General features: G+C 48.9%; 1 protein-coding gene across 1 annotated transcript in view; it reads left to right on the forward strand.

Moving 5' to 3' along the window:
* The window catches only part of LOC126235881 (CD109 antigen-like), a 565,987-nt gene that overhangs the window by 295,371 nt on the left and 251,650 nt on the right, over window positions 1-18,966 (forward strand). The window lies entirely within an intron of this gene.

Genomic DNA, 18,966 nt, shown 5'->3' on the forward strand with positions numbered 1-18,966 from the left:
TCGAACCCATCGTTCTACCATTCCTAGACCGGCAAGGGAACTTGCTGTTCCAACAGGACAATGCACGTCCGCATGTATCCCGTGCCACCCAACGTGCTCTAGAAGGTGTAAGTCAACTACCCTGGCCAGCAAGATCTCCGGATCTGTCCCCCATTGAGCATGTTTGGGACTGGATGAAGCGTCGTCTCACGCGGTCTGCACGTCCAGCACGAACGCTGGTCCAACTGAGGCGCCAGGTGGAAATGGCATGGCAAGCCGTTCCACAGGACTACATCCAGCATCTCTACGATCGTCTCCATGGGAGAATAGCAGCCTGCATTGCTGCGAAAGGTGGATATACACTGTACTAGTGCCGACATTGTGCATGCTCTGTTGCCTGTGTCTATGTGCCTGTGGTTCTGTCGGTTTGATCATGTGACGTATCTGACCCCAGGAATGTGTCAATAAAGTTTCCCCTTCCTAGGACAATGAATTCACGGTGTTCTTATTTCAATTTCCAGGAGTGTAGATCGCCTCTTCATCCAGAGCAATTGATAAAACATTTTGCAACTTAGCCCACCTAGTTCATGAATGCACCAAACATCTTCGGTCGAGACACCCTTCTCTCATAACATCCACACATTTTGTCTTACTTGTAAACACGTCGCTGTCCTCATAGCCAGGACACCCTGCTATCTCTGATTCTTCTGGGATCTGATTTACTACGGAGTACGTGGTACTGTCTGACAGAATACGAAATTGGCATTCAGAATTATGTATATAGATTTTATAATTGGGGTAAACAGACCTTGGCAAAGTCTGATGGTTTCCTTCTCAGTTTTCAGTGCCCTGTTTGAATAGGATTTTTGTAAGAGTGTACTCTGGTTAACCCGTGGACTTTATGATTATTGCGACATGTCAATTACTTTTTAATTGAAACTGTGAACGTACTCATTAATGAGCTACTGAATGAGACAGAGCTGTGTAGGTAAGAGCGTTGCTGGCCATATCGAATGGAATCGTTTGGCGTTAAGATCGTCAGACCTTCGGCTCGACAGTCAACCGCAGAATGAGAAGGATGCACGATGCCTCAGCGCATCTGATCGCAGCCAGGGGGCCTAACGCATGAGACAGTCCACCTCTGGTGTCGCTAGGCCCTACGTTTTTCAGTTGCTATTGCTTCAAGAGTGTCGCTTCGGAGAACACATTGCTGATGGCAGGTCTCGCTGTTGATTATGGCGCGCCGTAACAGCGTATTAATGGGTCACACAGCTGCACGTCAGTCGTCATTTCAGTGCTCGACCTCAACGGCGAGCGGCCACGCCATCCAGAAGCAATTACTTAGTATGGCGCGTAGAGGCAACAGCTCCAGTAAGTGTTTCTGCTCACCGTACGGCACACGGTACAGAGATTAGCACTGATGGGTGAACAGCGCGGTTTGACGTTCGAAGCACGGGAAAAGGTTCGTTTGACCTGATGAGCCGCGGTACACACTGGTACGTGTAATAGAGTAGAATTACGTCCAGCACCATATGAGGCTGGTTGGTTGGTTGGTTTGCAGGAGGGAACCAAACAGCGAGGAAAGCATTAGTGAGAGGCATACCAGGATTTCAGAATACCTGGAAGCCAATGTGAAAAACGGCAAGATAAGCCAAGCTGCGATCTTGACCTTGAAAAATGAACTCGCCTCCTGGGCTATTGCTCATGCGAAGCTCGAGGGGCGGGTCGAAGAACTACAGAAGGAGAATGAAAGGCTGCGCAAGCAGCCAACAAAATCATGGGCTAATGTAGTCGCTCAAACTGCACCCAAGAGCCAAACTACAAGGGATACCATTGTTAAGGTATCACAAAGACCGGACACTGCTGTCTTTTTGAGGCCATTGCCCGGTCAAGACACTAAAAAAGTACAAGAAATCTTCACAACAATGATTAATCCTGCTAAAGACAAAATAAAAGTAAACAAAGTGAAAGCCACAAAGAACGTAGTAATAGTCGATGTGGCAACAGAAGATGACAGGAATAAAATATTAAATTATCAGAAACTGTGCAAAGCTGTAAAATGTGAACCCCCCAAAAAAGAGAAATCCACTTGTAATTATGTATGACATACCAGTCACTTTTGATAATAACGAGCTACATGAAACAATCCGAAACCAGAACTTTGATGATGTAAGTGTAGACGATTTCAAGAATGAATTCAAACTTAAATTCAAAACGGGGCCAAGAGACAAAGACGTTGTGCATCAAGTGGCGGAAGTCTCTGGCCAGATGTGGAAGAAACTTACCTCAATGGGTAAGATCTACATTGGCTTCCACGCCATTAATGTGCGGGACTTTTTGGTGGTACCTCGCAGCCATAATTGCGGAGATCTTGATCACGTACATAAATACTGTGAAAGGAAGTCGGCTTGCTCCAGGTGTGGAGACGAAAATCACATCCGAAAAAACTGTACAAGATCTGCAATATGCATCCCTTGCACAAGGAGAGGCAAAAAGACCTGCAATGCCTCTGGTCGCAACTGCCCAACGTACAGGATGCTCGAACAGAGGTTAATATCAAGAACTGACTATGGCTGAGTCTATCTACTACGGCACACAGGATGCCTAAAAGAAAATCCCCATGCAAGAGGAGAAGGGACGCGGCAAGGGCAGCTCAGTTCAAACAGTTCCTTGCAACACTTGCAGAAGGAAGAGCTGGCAGGAGGGGAATGAAAGATGCGTGTGTCCAAACGGACCCACAAGAACAAGCGGCAGCCCCCTCTCCCTATTGCTGGGGATCGCGAACGCCAGGAAATCAGGCAACTCGAGACGGGCGTCCTGTAGCGGTGGGCCGACCAGCATTCGTACAAGGGAGCCCTGTACTGGAACCGCCGGTGCAGGTCAATACAATTACGAGCTCTAATACAGAAACAACACATAACACCAATGTCAGAACTGACTCGAGACAACCAACAGTTGTGAGAACAGTGGTTGATCCGGTCAGAATATACCCCAATCTCGAACATTCTCTACAATTATCCCGCATGGAGGAGCCGGCTGTCCCGACCACCGCACTGCGACATCTAGTGCGGGTAGGACATAGGTACGGGCGTAAAGTCACCTTCTCGGCCATGGAGGCTGTTGACAGGGTACAACTGAAGACCATGAATCTTCCCACCGACCTCGGCGCCCTGCGTGACCTAGTAAAAAAGGTGTTTGAGAGAAGAAATGAAACCTTCAACTTAAACGAAATATACAGTCAGTCTGTCCTATCCAATGGGAGAATAGCTTACGACTGGAGAAAAACCTTCCCAGAATCATACGTACACACATATTTCCCATGACTACAGAAATACAGATAGGAGAGCTAAACGCACATAACAGTAGGCTGGTAATGCAGGAGCTTCGGAGGGTGGTGGAGGAGAGGAGCCTTGATGGGCTCTGTTTGCAGGAGCCATACTCTCTTGCGGGGAATGTAGCCTTCACTGCCATGAGTTGCCAAGTAGTAAGTTTCGGGGACGACCCGAAAGCCATCATCATAATAACTAACAAGGCACTGCGGGTAACAGTGATCTCGCATCTTTCGGACGACCATTGCAATGTCATTGAACTTCAGTCACCAATTGGCGTCATATACATAATAAATATGTACTTTCAGTACGGTACAGACATTGACGTGTACCTCGACCAACTCACGCAGGTGGCAACGGTGCTGAGGGGCACAAAGATAGTTGTGGTGGCGGACGTGAACGCCAAATCCCCCCTGTGGCACAGTGGCACTCGAGATGAAAGAGGAGGCAAGCTGGAAGAGACTATCATGTCTCTACAACTTCTCATTGCCAATAGACCAGGAAACCCCTCCACCTACACAGGAGGGGGAGGAGATGGAACCAACATTGACATCACGACGATGACAGCCAACATCGCTGCCAATGTACAAAATTGGATCGTTACTGACGGAGACACAACCAGCGATCACAATTTGATCACATTTACAATCTCAGAACGGGAGTGCCACTGGGACATAGGGTGGGAAGTACAACTAAACTATAACAGGACCAACTGGGAGCGCCTTGCAAGAGAGTTTGACCCTCCGACATGGCCAGAAGATGACGACGATATCAATAAACACGCCGAAGATCTGGTGGGCGCTCTTACCAGGGCGGTAAAGGCCGCTGTACCAACCAGGAGGAGAGCCGCTGCGGCTTCTCCATCACCATGGTCTGCGGAGCTAGGGCAGATGCGTCAGTCTGTCAGGAGGGCGAGGAGGTACTACCAGCGAAGTGTCGTCTGGGAAGAAAAACAAAGATGGCTGCAAACATACAGGGAAGCCAAAGAGCAGTTTCAGAAGGAACTGCGAGCAGTCAGATTGGAAAGCTGGAAAAAATACGTGCACAGCCAATTGGCTATGGATCCCTGGGGCACTCCTTACAAAATAGTAATGGAAAAAAATCAGGTCGCCAATGGTGCTCTCCACTATCAGGGACGGAAACCGGATGACTGGGTCTTGGCAGGAAACTGCTGAGGTCCTCCTCCACTCACTCCTCCCTGATGATAAAGTGGAAGAGGACACCGAAGAACAACGCCTAATTAGGCAAGCTATGCAGGCAGACTACCAGAATAACATCATGGTGTACCCTTTCTCAGAAGAGGAAGTGGCAGCCCACATAAAATCACTAAAGAAAGGAAAGGCCCCGGGACCAGACGGCATAATCGCGGAGGTGGTGCAATACCTCGCTCCTCAACTGGTGACACCTTTAGCAAGAATTTACAATGAGGCCCTGCGCCTCAGAACATTCCCCACAATCTGGAAACAGGCCAACGTTGTAATTATCAAAAAAGGGCAGGACAAAGATCCTAAAGAAGCAAAGTCCTATAGACCTATCTGTCTGTTGGACCTGTTAGGCAAATTGCTGGAGAGGTTACTAGCTGATAGACTGACAGCACACCGAGTGCTGTGCGGGATGAGTGACAGACAATTCGGTTTTCGGCAGGGGCGATCTGCGTGTGACGCAATTGCCCTCGCGTCCGAGGTCTGTGGGTCATCTCCGCACAAGTACATAGTTGACATCATGGTGGACATCAGTGGCGCCTTTGACAACCTGTGGTGGCCTTCGCTCTTCTCCTGCCTGCGGGAGAAGGAGTGTCCAGGGCCGCTATACGGCTGTCTTAGGAGCTATTGTATGGAAAGAGAGGTCTGGCTATCGTCCCCTAGCGGGCGAATTGGTAAGAAAATCACGAAGGGGTGTCCACAGGGCTCTGTCCTGGGGCCACTCTTTTGGGATATAAACATGGAGCCTCTCCTGGAGAGCTTGGTTCAAATGGTTCAAATGGCTCTGAGCACTATGGGACTCAACTGCTGAGGTCATTAGTCCCCTAGAACTTAGAACTAGTTAAACCTAACTAACCTAAGGACATCACAAACATCCATGCCCGAGGCAGGATTCGAACCTGCGACCGTAGCGGTCTCGCGGTTCCAGACTGCAGCGCCTTTAACCGCACGGCCACTTCGGCCGGCGGAGAGCTTGGCGAACAGCGTGGATGTGCTAGAGGTGATAGCTTACGCTGACGACCTCCTTCTGCTGGTTGGCGGCCGAAGTCGCGAAGATCTCGCACCCAAAATCAATAGAGCATTAGCAATTCTCACACAGTGGTGCCAAAACACGAGAATGACTATTGCGCCTAACAAGTCGACATATCTACACTTCTGGAAATTGAAATAAGAACACTGTGAATTCATTGTCCCAGGAAGGGGAAACTTTATTGACACATTCCTGGGGTCAGATACATCACATGATCACACTGACAGAACCACAGGCACATAGACACAGGCAACAGAGCATGCACAATGTCGGCACTAGTACAGTGTATATCCACCTTTCGCAGCAATGCAGGCTGCTATTCTCCCATGGAGACGATCGTAGAGATGCTGGATGTAGTCCTGTGGAACGGCTTGCCATGCCATTTCCACCTGGCGCCTCAGTTGGACCAGCGTTCGTGCTGGACGTGCAGACCGCGTGAGACGACGCTTCATCCAGTCCCAAACATGCTCAATGGGGGACAGATCCGGAGATCTTGCTGGCCAGGGTAGTTGACTTACACCTTCTAGAGCACGTTGGGTGGCACGGGATACATGCGGACGTGCATTGTCCTGTTGGAACAGCAAGTTCCCTTGCCGGTCTAGGAATGGTAGAACGATGGGTTCGATGACGGTTTGGATGTACCGTGCACTATTCAGTGTCCCCTCGACGATCACCAGTGGTGTACGGCCAGTGTAGGAGATCGCTCCCCACACCATGATGCCGGGTGTTGGCCCTGTGTGCCTCGGTCGTATGCAGTCCTGATTGTGGCGCTCACCTGCACGGCGCCAAACACGCATACGACCATCATTGGCACCAAGGCAGAAGCGACTCTCATCGCTGAAGACGACACGTCTCCATTCGTCCCTCCATTCACGCCTGTCGCGACACCACTGGAGGCGGGCTGCACGATGTTGGGGCGTGAGCGGAAGACGGCCTAACGGTGTGCGGGACCGTAGCCCAGCTTCGTGGAGACGGTTGCGAATGGTCCTCGCCGATACCCCAGGAGCAACAGTGTCCCTAATTTGCTGGGAAGTGGCGGTGCGGTCCCCTACGGCACTGCGTAGGATCCTACGGTCTTGGCGTGCATCCGTGCGTCGCTGCGGTCCGGTCCCAGGTCGACGGGCACGTGCACCTTCCGCCGACCACTGGCGACAACATCGATGTACTGTGGAGACCTCACGCCCCACGTGTTGAGCAATTCGGCGGTACGTCCACCCGGCCTCCCGCATGCCCACTATACGCCCTCGCTCAAAGTCCGTCAACTGCACATACGGTTCACGTCCACGCTGTCGCGGCATGCTACCAGTGTTAAAGACTGCGATGGAGCTCCGTATGCCACGGCAAACTGGCTGACACAGACGGCGGCGGTGCGCAAATGCTGCGCAGCTAGCGCCATTCGACGGCCAACATCGCGGTTCCTGGTGTGTCCGCTGTGCCGTGCGTGTGATCATTGCTTGTACAGCCCTCTCGCAGTGTCCGGAGCAAGTATGGTGGGTCTGACACACCGGTGTCAATGTGTTCTTTTTTCCATTTCTAGGAGAGTATTACTGAAAGGCCAATTGGCCAGGAATCCAACGGTGAGAATCGAGGGCTCACCGGTGATTCGGCGTCGTGAGGCCCGGTATCTTGGAGTAATAATTGATGAAAGGTGGAACTTTGCGAAACATATTGAAACAGCTACACAAAAATCACTAGAAGCCCTAAATAGTTTAATCATGATAGGACACACCAGATTTCATCTTCCGCCAGAACTCATAAAGCTGTACCATAACACCATTCTTGTCTCCATTGTGGGTTGGGTTACGGATCCGGAGTGTGGGCACACAGGCTCACGAGGGTCGTGCCTGCCGTGTCTGTGAGGAGGGTGCAACGCAACATGCTTCTACGCTCCACTGGAGCATACAGAACATCTCTGGGAGGGGCACTACTAACACTCATGGGGGTTTGTCCCCTGGTCATTAAAATCCGGGCACAAGCAGCTTGGTATTGGGTGAAAAGGGGAGATGTAGAAAAGACTGAGAGCATCTTGGGAGTGCGGGTGGGAGACAAGTTTGCAATCAAGAGAAGAGGAGAAGAGCTATGGCAAGAACTCTGGGATGCAGAGGCAACAGGCCGAAGGACTTACCAGCTGATCCCAAACATCAAAGAACGCCTCCAACTTTCGCACTTCCAACCGAGTAAGGGGCTGTTGCACTTCCTCACAGGTCATGGACCGTATCCGGCATATCTTTGCCGATTCGGGAAAAGGGCTACCCCCTCGTGTGACTGCGGAGCCGAACGGGGTACTCCGGACCACGTGATCTATGAGTGCCCTGTCTTCGATGACGTAGCCGGTGATCTAAGAAACCAGCTACCTAACAACAACACATATGAACTAATCAGAGACCCTACCACATTCAATATAATAAACCGCCTTGCCAGCGAGGTATCAGCAAAGGTCCTACGAGATTATCTAAGGGAAAATAAATGAACTATCAGACATGACAAGACTAAGGCGACCCATCCCATTCCGCCGTGACGGTAGGAATCCGCCACGCTCTGGAACAGGGGAAGGGAGCGCTAACACCCAAATCCGACAATTGCGCACAGATGGTGACTTAGTAGTTATCTAATCTTTACGTAGATAGTAGAAAGAATACCTCAAACAGAACCTGCAGCGATCTTCTAAAAGGCCAGCCCGGTGCCAGGGGCATGCTCACTGGGATTAGCTCAGTGGGCATGGCCACATAGTAGGTTTATATGCAATAACTGGCACGCCTGTAACGCCGCAGGAAGTAGCCCCTAGATTAGTTAATTAAGTCTAGACACTAGATCTTACCCATTAAGTAACTAACTTATCATTTCCTGTAGCAAGTAAGCTTACTAATACTAGAAATAGAAGTAAAAATGCTGCAAATACTATCAAAATGTAATGTAGATTGAAGACCCACTAATGTATAAGGTGGTGGGTTATGATGTATGAAATAATTGGATAGAATAAAGAAATTAAAAAAAATCGAGGCTATTGGTCCCGTCAGATTAGGGAAGGTTTAAATGGCTCTGAGCACTATGGGACTTAACTGCTGTGGTCATCAGTCCCCTAGAACTTAGAACTACTTAAACCTAACTAACCTAAGGACATCACACACATCCATGCCCGAAGCAGGATTCGAACCTGCGGCCATAGCGGTCGTGCGGTTCCAGACTGTAGCGCCTAGAACCGCTCGGCCACTCCGGCCGGCATTAGGGAAGGATGGGGAAGGAAATCGGCCGTGCCCTTTCAAAGGTACCATCCTGGCATTTACCTGAAGCGATTTAGGGAAATTACGGAAAACTAAATCAGGTTGGCCGAACGCTGGTCTGACCCATCGCCCTCCCGAATCAGAGTCCAGAGTGCTAACTAGTGCGCCACTTTCGCTCCGTGCTACATGGGGCCAGGTCTCATTTTATGGTTTGACCTGCCACTTTCCAAATTCTACAGAAGTGCGGGGCATATGGGGAAGGACACCTTACGTGGTACATGAGTTATCCATAGTGCCCTTAGATTCGTTCTCCTGAACCTCTTGTCTTGGCTTTGCATCTCCATCAGCAATTCAGCTATTTGGGCGAGGACACTTGTTTAGGGTATGTCATCTTATTCCATTGTCTCCTGTCCTCTTTCGCCCCCATGACAGTATTCTATTTCCCTGCGCTCAATATCCAGCACGGTAGCTAGTCCATTGTGGTGGGGCCATCATGTACCCATTTGGTGGTAGCCCGCTGACAACACAGGAATCGCACTGTTGATGCCTGAGCTGTAAACTCCCCATGTATGCCAAGGAGTAGATGTCTGTTTTCCTGGGGCATCAGGACTCCCGGCAACGGCCATCATGCCAGGTGGCTTTGCTGTAGCTGGGTGGCACCTGTGGGGAGGGCCCTTGATCGGAGTGGGTAGCATCAGGGCAGATGACCAGCAATGAAGCGCACTAAGTCATCTCTCGCTGGTGACCGTACGGTGCGCCAGCAGTCTCTAAGAAGGGCAAGATCGAGTACAATGCTGACACGTATGACCCTGAATAGTTTCCCTCCATCGCTACACAATGGGAGGTATGTAGGGGTACAGAAAGAAGGGAGCCATATTCGCCTCGCTATTTAGTCTGTAGCAAATGGATGGGGACTCCTTTCTACCTATGAAGCCTCAGTTTTTTGTTGAACATCTTTAGGATAAGTTTGGGAAAGTGACAGCACTGTCAAGGATCAGAAGTGGTGCAGTCTTGATTCAGACAGCATCCCCAGCCCAATCCCAGGCGTTACTCGCTTGTGACCCGCTGGGTGATATTAGTGTTTCCGTTACTCCCCATAAAAGCCTCAACATGGTCCTCTTGCAGTCTGACGACGACGTCCATGCCAACTTAGAATGGTTGGGTGTTCATTTCATCCAGCACGTTTACAGGAGACCAAAAGACAATAGGGTTGCTACTGGTGACTTCATCTTGGTGGCCTTTGATGGTGATCAATTGCCTGAAAAGGTTAAGGTGATGGTTTATCACTGTGATGTTAAACCATACGTCCCTCCCCCTATGCGGTGCTTTAACTGCTGGAAATTCGGGCACATGTCTTCCCGCTGCACTTCCAACGCCACATGTCGAGACTGCGGACGTCCACTGCATCCAGATACTCCCTGTGCGCATCCTCCCACTTGCATCAACTGCAGAGAGCAGCACTCGCCCTGCTCGCCAGACTGCACAGTACTCCAAAAGGAGCGGAAAATCATGGAGTACAAGACCCTGGACTGGTTGACTTACCAAGAGGCCAAACGTAAATTTGAACGATTACACCCTCTTTGGTTGATGTCCACATATGCTGCAGCTATGTTACCATCACAAGTACCAGTCATACCACACACTGTGCCACGAACAGTGGCCCCTCCGGACCTGCAGAATACAGATGCCCCCTTGGAGGTAGGGAGAAATCTCCTTCTGTTGCTCCCAAAGTACCTATTTCGGGTGCAAGGCCCCTCCAAATGCAGGGGGCATCGGTAGCCTTGCCCCCAGCTGGAGAAGCAACAGCCTCCTCTGGCTCCTCTCGTGCAGAAGGGGTCCCTTGTGACCCTCTCTCCCAAAGTTTCCACTAATGCCACAGTGGACACTGGCCAGTGGCTAAAGGAGCCAAAAGCTGCTGTATGAAGAGCTTCACAGGCGTCCTCCATGCATGCAGCTACTTCGGATAAGTCCTCCCAGCAAGCCCCTAAAGAGAAGCGAGAGGGCAAGCAAACAAAAAAGTATGCTAACAAAAAGGACCATCTGGTGGCCCCAACACCCCCACCCCCACTAGTTCTGCACCTACGGATGAGGTGGAGATCTCAACGTCCCCTGAGGACCTGGGTCTCATTGATGCCTCAACCACAATAGGAATGGATACAAATACTCAATTGGTGGCAGCAGGTGACCCTGAGGCATAACCTGCCTCCTTGCATGCTTCATGCCTTCCCAGTCTCATCCTGCAGTGGAACTGCTGCAGCTTTTTCCCAGCACCTGGCTTAGCTATGGCAACTGTTAAGCTTTACACCTGCTTTCCCTCCAGGAAACCTGGTTCCCAGCAATGCGGACCGCTGGTCTTCATGGCTACAGGGGATATTACAAGAACTGTAGCTTCTATAATAGTGCGTCAGGTGGAATTTGTATCTATGTCCTGAACTCAGTTTGCAGTGAATCTGTGCCTCTCCAAACCCCTTTTGAAGCTGTGGCTGTCAGGATAAGGATGACGCAGAAATAACTGTCTGCAATGTGTATCTTCCTTAAGATGATGCAGTACGTCTGAACACATTGGCTGCATTGATTCAACAACTCCCTAAATCTTTCCTACTTTGAGCGATTTTGATGCCCATAACCTCTTGTGGTGTGACACTGTGCTTACTGGCCGAGGTAGAGATATCGAAACTTCCCTGTCTCAACTCGACCTCTGCCTCTTAAATACTGGTGCCCCAAACATTTCAGTGTGGCTCATGGCAGTTACTCGGCCATTGATTTATCCCTCTGTAGCCCAGGACTTCTCCCAACTGTCCACTGGAGATCTCACAATGACTTATGTGGTAGTGACCCCTTTCCCATCTTCCTGTCACTCCCCCACAGCCATTCTCCCGGACGTCTACCAGGATCGGCTTTAAACAAGGCAGACTGGGAAGCTTTCACCTCTGCTGTCACCGTTGAATCTCCCCCACATGGTATCATCGATGTGGTACTTGAGCAGGTCACTAGAAAGATCGTTTCTGCGGCGGAAAACACGGTCCCTTGTTCTTTAGGGTGCCTCCGGCGAAAGTCAGTACCTTGGTGGTCGCCGGAAATCGCTGAGGCCATTAAAGAGCGTCGGCGAGCTCTACTGCGATATAAGCAGCACCCTTCCCTAGAGCACCTAATTAGCTTTTAAATGGCTCCGTGCCCACTTTCGCCAGCTTATAAAAAGACGGGAACAGGCGTGTTGGGAGAGGTATTTCTCGACCATTGGGTGCCATACGTCACCTTCCCAAGTCTGGACAAAGATCAGACGTGTTTGTGGGTACCAGACCCCGATAGGTATCCCTGGCATTAACATCAATGGCGTGTTATCTACCGATGCGTACGCAATTGCCGGGCACTTTGCTGAGCACTATGCTCTAGCCTCCGCATCAGTGACTTATCCCCCAGCATTTCGCACCGTCGAACAGCAGATGGAAAGGAAAGCCCTCTCGTTCACTGAACGTCACAGTGACCCCTATAATGCTCCATTTACAGAGTGGGAGCTCCTCAGCGTCCTTGCACATTGCTCCAACACAGCTCCTTGGCCAGCTCGGATCCACAACCATATGATCAAACATCTCTCGTCCGACTACAAGCGACATCTCCTCGTCGTCTTCAACCGGATCTAGTGCGATGGCGTCTTTGCATCGCAATGGTGGGAGAGCCCCTTCATTCCAGTGCTCAAACCCGGTAAAAACCTGCTTGATGGGGATAGCTATCGACCCATCAGCCTCACCAACGTTCTTCGTAAGCTGTTAGAATGTATGGTAAGTCACCGGTTGTATTGGGTCCTGGAGTCACGTGCCCTACTGGCTCCTTGTCAGGGCGGTTTCCGCCAGGGTCGTTCTACCATTGATAATCTAGTTTTCCTCGAGTCTGCCATCCGAACAGCCTTTTCCAGACGCCAGCACCTGGTTGCTGTCTTTTTTGATGTACGAAAAGCTTAAGACACGACCTGGCGACATCATATCCTTGCCACAATGTATGAGTGGGATCTCCGGGGCCCGCTCCCGATTTTTATCCAGAATTTTCTGTTGCTCCGTACTTTCCGCCGTGTCAAAGTTGGTGCCCCCCGTAGTCCCCCCCCCCCCCCCCACACACATATGCAAGAGAATGGGGTCCCGCAGGGCTCTCTATTGTGTATCTCTATTTTTAGTGGCCATTAACGATCTAGCAGCAGCTGTCGGGCCGTCGGTTTCACCTTCTCTGTATGCGGACGACTTCTGCATTTCGTACTGCTCCTCCAGTACTGCCGGCCAAAGTGGCCGTGCGGTTAAAGGCGCTGCAGTCTGGAACCGCAAGACCGCTACGGTCGCAGGTTCGAATCCTGCCTCGGGCATGGATGTTTGTGATGTCCTTAGGTTAGTTAGGTTTAACTAGTTCTAAGTTCTAGGGGACTAATGACCTCAGCAGTTGAGTCCCATAGTGCTCAGAGCCATTTGAACCATTTTTCCTCCAGTACTGGTGGTGCTGAGGGGCACCTACAGTGAGCTGCCCACAAGGCGCAGTCACGGGCTCTAGCCCACAGCTTCCAGTTTCCAGCCGCGAAGTCGTGTGTCATGCACTTCTGTCGGCTTCTTACCATTCAACCGGAACCAGAACTTTACTTTCATGAAGATCCACTCAGTGTAGTGGAGACATAGCAGTCCTTAGGTTCTGGTTTTCGATGCCCGATTCACGTGCCTTCCTCATCTTCGTCAGCTGAAGCGGAAGTGCACGCAGCACCTCAGTGTACTCCGCTGCCTGAGCAACACCAACTGGGATGCAGATTGCTCTACGCTGCTGCAGCTGTACAGAGCCCTTGTTCAATCCCGCCTTGACTATGGGAGTCTGATTTATGGTTCAGCAGCGCACTCAGTGTTGCGTTTACTCGACCCAGTGCACCACTGTGGCGTTCGACTAGCAAGAGGACCTTTCAGGACGAGTCTGGTGACCAGCGTACTGGTGGAGGCCGGAGTCCCTCCATTGAACTTTAGGTGTGCACAACTGCCCGCCAATTACATTGCACACATTCATAGTTCTCATGAACATCCGAATTATCATCTCCCTTTCCCATCCATGGTGGTTCACCTCCTGCATCGGAGGCCCAGGTCAGGTCTTACGATTGTGGTTCACATCCAATCTCTTCTGTCTGAAGTGAAGTCCTTGCCTTTATCACCTATACTCGAGGTCCATTCACGTACACCTCTATGGTGTATAGCTGGACCTTTCACATGGTCCTAAGGACTCACTTAACCCCGCAGCTCTCCAATGTCACTTCCTCTCAATTCTCGATATGTACTGGGACCATGAAGTGTTTTACACTGATGCCTCGATGGCTGATGGTCACATTGGCTTCGCGTACGTACATGGAGGACATATTGATCAGCACTCCTTGCCAGATGGCTGCAGTGTTTTCACTGCAGAGCTGGCGGACATTTCTCGTGCTCGTGAGCAAGTCAGCTCATGCCCTAGAGCGTCGTTTCTTCTCTGTAGTGACTCCTTGAGCAGGCTACAAGCTATCGACCAGTGCTACCCCCGCCATCCTTTGGTAGTGACCATCCAGGAGTCCATCTATGCTCTGGAACGGTCTGATCGTTCTGTGGTGTTTGTGTGGACCCCAGGCCACGTCGGAATCCAAGGAAATGAACTTCCCGACAGGCTGGCCAAACAGGCTACACAGAAGCCGCTTCTGGCGATCGGCATCCCTGTAACTGGCCTGTGATCATTATTTTACTGCAAGCTTTTTCAGCGTTGAGGGACGGAATGGCATAATCTCAGTACGCACAACAAACTGCATGCCCTTAAGGAGAGTAAGAATGTGTGGAAGACCTCCATGTGGACCTCTCGCAGGCACTCTGTGGTTGCGGCTGCGGTGGTCTAGCGGTTCAGGCGCTCAGTCCGGAACCGCGCGACTGCTACGGTCGCAGGTTCGAATCCTGCCTCGGGCATGGGTGTGTGTGATGTCCTTAGGTTAGTTAGGTTTAAGTAGTTCTAAGTTCTAGGGGACTGATGACCACAGATGTTAAGTCCCATAGTGCTCAGAGCCATTTGAACCATTTGAACTCTGTGGTTCTCTGCAAGCTCCGCATTGGCCGTATGTGGCTAACAAATGGCTACCTCCTCTGACGCAAGGACCCACCTCGGTGTGATTGTGGCTCACATATGACTGGCCTGCCCATTATTAGCCGCTCTGCGGCGGACTTTTAACCTTCGCAGCACCCTACCTTTGGTGTTGGCGACAAAGCCTCAACAGCAGATTTACTTTTACGTTTTATTCGTGAGGGTTTTTGTATCATATCATCTAAGGGTGTGCATTTAGCCTTCTCTCTGAGGTCGCCACCCTCCATTCATTTTAACTCTGTGCACTTTCTTTGCATTCGTTTGGCTTGGAGGTCGTCTTTTCCCTACATGTGTTCATCTCGCCTTGTACCTATTTTTCTTGTTGAATGATAAGTGGAAGATGATTCACTTGTATAAGGAATGGGAGTGGACCCAAAATTGAACACTGTGGAACCCCCTTTATTTTTTTTCCAGTCACTAAAATTATTTACCTTTCGAACATTGTCTGAATTATTCAACACAGTTTTTTTGCATTCTGTTTGTAAAGTATGATTCAGACCAGTTGTACGTAAAGCCATCAATTCCATAAAACTTGAGTTTTGCTAAGAGTGTAACATGATCGACATAAACAAACACCTTGGAAAGATCCAAAAAAATTCCAACAGGCGATATACTATTATTTAAGGCTTGTGCTGTTTGATAAATGTATGTATAAATAGTATTCTCAGTCGAGCAACCCTTCTGGAATGAAAACTATGATATGCTAAGTAAATGTTTCGCACTTAAGTGGGCGACTACTCTTGAGTACATTACTTTTTCGAATATTTTGGAAAAAAGATGTTTGTAAGGAAACTGAACGATAAATGTTTAAGTCTGTTGTCAACATTCTCATGGTGGTTTAACAATTGTTTGCATGCCAGAGTACTGAAGGTCACGGGTTCGAAACCCGCCGCTTTTTCACTACTGGTCATGATTTTTCAAGTTGATCGCGGTTCGGAGTCCACCTTAAACTGTATGTTCTCCTTTTACTGGTTGTCTGTTCAAAGAGGAAGGCGAGGCAAAACGTCTTCATCTGGACTATACCTAATACAGTAGTGTGCTGTTCAGGCGATCCTTTGCGGTGACGATAGCTTTGCTTACACTGCTGCTGACTGATTTTGCAACACCCCGAGGTCGGCATGCAGCGAGCGTCAAACAGGCATGCTTTAATACGCACTCCACAAAGTAGGGAGGAGTAACACTGTCTATTTTCCGTAGATACGGAGATATTACTCAGCGGGTTTCTCGTTGAGAAATCATATCTGCATGTCTGTCTGTGAGAAGGTTGTGCTGTTACAGAGTTCTAATTACAGTTTCACCGACCGATATTATGAGGGAATAAGAGGATATAGCAACCATCACATGTGCAGCGTTTATGTTACTAAAAGAAGCTGATCACCAGAAAAAGAATAAGAAGGTACGATGTTGGTGGACAACCTCTCTTTTAAAAAGTATGGAGTTGTCTGGTGGGACAAAAATGTCTGACCTTAAAACAGATTTGGAATATGGGATATCTCATAATTTTTTCAAATGAAACCTATCGATTTCGAGTTGTTGAATCGTTTAGGCCCTATTTGCCAAAATTGTACGTGCAGCAGAGACTCAGAGATATTTAGCTACTGGGAATTCATATTCCAGCTGAATGTACAATGAGAGGCAAAAAGATTGCCCGGCCCGAATAACTTGAAATCTGAGAGCAGAGCACTACGCATTCCTAAGTTCAGAAGTACGTGTCAGAACTCTAGCGGTCTGAGGAGCCTCAGCTTGGTGTCTGCATCGTCAAATAGTAGCAATATAATAGTTAGGATACAGTATGTATAGAGATTCATTGCAATTTAACTCATCGAATCATTTCGTTTGAAAATAGTTATTCGCGCACGTAGAGACGGTTGAAATATAAGGTCTCCACGTCGCGTCGGTAGAATTAGTGTTGAGGAGCGTTTCACATCTCTTTCAATGGTACCGGTACGTTAGCTCAGTGTGTTCGGTCAGAAGGTTACATGCCCTAAAATGGAGCCTTTTGAAAGAATGTGGAACCTAGAAAAGCCTGCAGCTGCGCAATGTCTAACGAATTAAGGTTTAAAATATTACCTGCACAGGTCTAAATAAAAAATAACAATTGACTCCAGTTAGATTCGAACACTTGACCCTTACGTTCGTAAACTCACCCATTGAAACAGATGTGAAACGCTCCTCATTATAGTAATTCTACCGACGTGGAGTTCTTATATTCCAACCGTCTCTACGTGCTCGAATAATGATTTTCAAAATAAATAATACGATAAGTTAAATTGCTATGAATCTCAACACATAGTATATCTTGACTAGATATTGCTTCTATTTGATGATATGAACGCTGGCACTTCTGAAATTTGGCATGCCAATGCTCTGTTCTGGGACTAAATTATTCGGGCCGGACAGTCTTTTTGCCTCTCGTTGTACTCCTTTTTTGGTTCACGGTGAAAAAATGCCAATAAAGACACCATTTTCTTTTCCGCGTCATGCTCAATTATTTCCCTCCAAGCGTCTAATCGTTTGTTGTTTTTATAATTGTAGTTCGTGGGGCCTCATAAATATTCTAATTCCCGATAAAACTGCATCAGCTTTAATTCTGTCTCCGTATTCCACTCCGTGTTCCAGTATTTTTAAGTACAATAAATACTCATCCGTTCGACAAAAACAGCAAATCGCTACTGAACCGATGAATATTCGACCTGGGTGCCATGCTAGGAGACAGGTCGCACGGTCAACCCACCGTTAACGCTTTGATGATATAACTGCTGGCAGTCCGAACCGTAACCAAGAGCAACCGCTTTTTTGACTCCGATTTGCCGCCCGTACACATGAAGCAAATCTCGGACAACGCAGCGTTGTCGTAGTATGTGCGCGCCTTCTACATCTACATCCATACTCCGCAAGCCACCTGACGGTGTGTGGCGGAGGGTACCTTGAGTACCTCTATCGGTTCTCCCTTCTATTCCAGTCTCGTATTGTTCGTGGAAAGAAGGATTGTCGATATGCCTCTGTGTGGGCTCTAATCTCTCTATTTTATCCTCATGGTCTCTTCGCGAGATATACGTTGGAGGGAGCAATATACTGCTTGACTCCTCGGTGAAGGTATGTTCTCGAAACTTCAACAGAATCCCATACCGAGCTACTGAGCGTCTCCGCTGGAGTTCATCATCTCCGCAACGCTTTCGCGATTACTAAATGATCCTGCAACGAAGCGCGCTGCTCTCCGTTGGATCTTCTCTATTTCTTCTATCAACCCTATCTGGTACGGAGCACACACTGCTGAGCAGTATTCAAGCAGTGGGCGAACAAGCGTACTGTATCCTCCTTCCTTGGTTTTCGGATTGCATTTCCTTAGGATTCTTCCAATGAATCTCAGTCTGGCATCTGCTTTACCGACGATCAACTTTATAAGATCATTCCATTTTAAATCACTCCTAATGCCTACTCCCAGATAATTTGTGGAATTAACTGCTTCCAGTTGCTGAACTGCTATATTGTAGCTAAATGATAAAGGATCTTTCTTTCTCTGGATTCGCAGCACATTATACGTGTCTCCATTGAGATTCAATTGCCATTCCCTGCACCATGCGTCAATTCGCTGCAGATCCCCATGCATTTCAGTACAAGTTTCCATTGTTACAACCTCTCGATATACCACAGCATCATCCGCAAAAATCCTCTGTGAACTTCCGATGTCATCCGCAAGGTCATTTATGTATATTGTGAATAGCAACGGTCCTACGACACTCTCCTGCGGCACAACTTAAGTCATACGACCCCCCAACACCTGGCGTAATAGTATGGAATGGCATGGAGTTAATAACATGATCAGCTGTGGTTCACAAAGGCAATTACTTGGAGAGCAGGCGCCACAGTACTGACTTGTTAAGGCCCATGGTTTTTCCCTATCTTCGATGTCTCTGTGACGTTATCTGTCAACAGATAACTGAAGACTGCGCTTTTCCCGTGTTACACAGACGCTCCTCGATATAGCGTGTGTTCGACTGTTGACCTGGCCAGAACGTTCTCACCCACTGGAAGAAGGAAAAAAAAGTAGTAATAGTTTACCGAAAGATTGGCACTTCACCACTCGCCAG

The sequence above is a fragment of the Schistocerca nitens genome, chromosome 2 (genome assembly GCF_023898315.1).
Source record: "Schistocerca nitens isolate TAMUIC-IGC-003100 chromosome 2, iqSchNite1.1, whole genome shotgun sequence".
Classification (NCBI taxonomy): Eukaryota; Metazoa; Arthropoda; class Insecta; order Orthoptera; family Acrididae; genus Schistocerca; species Schistocerca nitens.